The sequence below is a fragment of the Nomia melanderi genome, unplaced genomic scaffold (genome assembly GCF_051020985.1).
Source record: "Nomia melanderi isolate GNS246 unplaced genomic scaffold, iyNomMela1 scaffold0626, whole genome shotgun sequence".
NCBI classification, from domain to species: Eukaryota; Metazoa; Arthropoda; class Insecta; order Hymenoptera; family Halictidae; genus Nomia; species Nomia melanderi.
Window position 1 is genome coordinate 12,501 of NW_027475740.1, and position 2,500 is coordinate 15,000.

The window sequence follows — 2,500 nt, forward strand, 5'->3', positions numbered from 1 at the left end:
TTTATTCTTGACCGTTCGGACTTAGAAAAATTTCGAGTACCCCGGATCGCCTGCTGGAATTACCGCACGGCCTGGACAGCCCGCATCGACCGATACATTTTTTCCATTTTCAGTGAAAAAAAAATTTTTGTCAATTTTCTCAACGTTAAAAACGTTAATAAACTGCGTTTTTATGAGTGGATTAAACATTGAAAAAATTTTGAAATATGTAATAAAAAAGTTTATTCTTGACCGTTCGGACTTAGAAAAATTTCGAGTACCCCGGATCGCCTGCTGGAATTACCGCACGGCCTGGACAGCCCGCATCGACCGATACATTTTTTCCATTTTCAGTGAAAAAAAAATTTTTGTCAATTTTCTCAACGTTAAAAACGTTAATAAACTGCGTTTTTATGAGTGGATTAAACATTGAAAAAATTTTGAAATATGTGATGAAAAAGTTTACTCTTGACCGTTCGGACTTAGAAAAATTTCGAGTACCTCGGATCGCCGGCTGGAATTACCGCACGGCCTGGACAGCTCGCATCGACCGATACATTTTTTCCATTTTCAGTGAAAAAAAAATTTTTGTCAATTTTCTCAACGTTAAAAACGTTAATAAACTGCGTTTTTATGCGTGGATTAAACATTAAAAAAATTTTGAAATATGTGATGAAAAAGTTTACTCTTGACCGTTCGGACTTAGAAAAATTTCGAGTACCTCGGATCGCCTGCTGGAATTACCGCACGGCCTGGACAGCCCGCATCGACCGATACATTTTTTCCATTTTCAGTGAAAAAAAAATTTTTGTCAATTTTCTCAACGTTAAAAACGTTAATAAACTGCGTTTTTATGCGTGGATTAAACATTAAAAAAATTTTGAAATATGTGATGAAAAAGTTTACTCTTGACCGTCGGGACTTAGAAAAATTTCGAGTACCCCGGATCGCCTGCTGGAATTACCGCACGGCCTGGATAGCCCGCATCGACCGATACATTTTTTCCATTTTCAGTGAAAAAAAAATTTTTGTCAATTTTCTCAACGTTAAAAACTGCGATAAACTGCGTTTTTATGCGTAGATTAAACATTGAAAAAATTTTGAAATATGCGATGAAAAAGTTTACTCTTGACCGTCGGGACTTAGAAAAATTTCGAGTACCCCGGATCGCCTGCTGGCATTACCGCACGGGCTGGACACCTCGCTCCGACGAATCGGTTTTTTCCATTTTTTTTGAAAAATAAATTTTTGTAATTTTTTTTAATGTCAAAAACGTTAATAAACGTCATGTTTACGCATGGATTAAACATTGAAATAATTTTAAAACACTTATTAAAAAAGTTGGTGTCGACCGTGGGACTTAGAAAAATTTCGGGAAGTCCGATTCGCCTGCTGGAATTACCGCACGGGCAGGACACCTCGCTCCGACGAATCGGTTTTTTCCATTTTTTTTGAAAAATAAATTTTTGTAATTTTTTTTAACGTTGAAAACGTTAATAAACATCATGTTTACGCATGGATTAAACATTGAAATAATTTTAAAACGCTTATTAAAAAAGTTGGTGTCGACCGTGGGACTTAGAAAAATTTCGGGAAGTCCGATTCGCCTGCTGGAATTACCGCACGGGCTGGACACCTCGCTCCGACGAATCGGTTTTTTCCATTTTTTTTGAAAAATAAATTTTTGTAATTTTTTTTAATGTCAAAAACGTTAATAAACGTCATGTTTACGCATGGATTAAACATTGAAATAATTTTAAAACACTTATTAAAAAAGTTGGTGTCGACCGTGGGACTTAGAAAAATTTCGGGAAGTCCGATTCGCCTGCTGGAATTACCGCACGGGCTGGACACCTCGCTCCGACGAATCGGTTTTTTCCATTTTTTCCGAAAAATAAATTTTTGTAATTTTTTTTAATGTTAAAAACGTTAATAAACTTCATGTTTACGCATGGATTAAACATTGAAATAATTTTAAAACACTTATTAAAAAAGTTGGTGTCGACCGTGGGACTTAGAAAAATTTCGGGAAGTCCGATTCGCCTGCTGGAATTACCGCACGGGCTGGACACCTCGCTCCGCCGAATCGGTTTTTTCCTTTTTTTCCGAAAAATAAATTTTTGTAATTTTTTTTAATGTTAAAAACGTTAATAAACTTCATGTTTACGCATGGATTAAACATTGAAATAATTTTAAAACGCTTATTAAAAAAGTTGGTGTCGACCGTGGGACTTAGAAAAATTTCGGGAAGTCCGATTCGCCTGCTGGAATTACCGCACGGGCAGGACACCTCGCTCCGACGAATCGGTTTTTTCCATTTTTTCCGAAAAATAAATTTTTGTAATTTTTTTTAATGTTAAAAACGTTAATAAACTTCATGTTTACGCATGGATTAAACATTGAAATAATTTTAAAACGCTTATTAAAAAAGTTGGTGTCGACCGTGGGACTTAGAAAAATTTCGGGAAGTCCGATTCGCCTGCTGGAATTACCGCACGGGCTGGACACCTCGCTCCGCCGA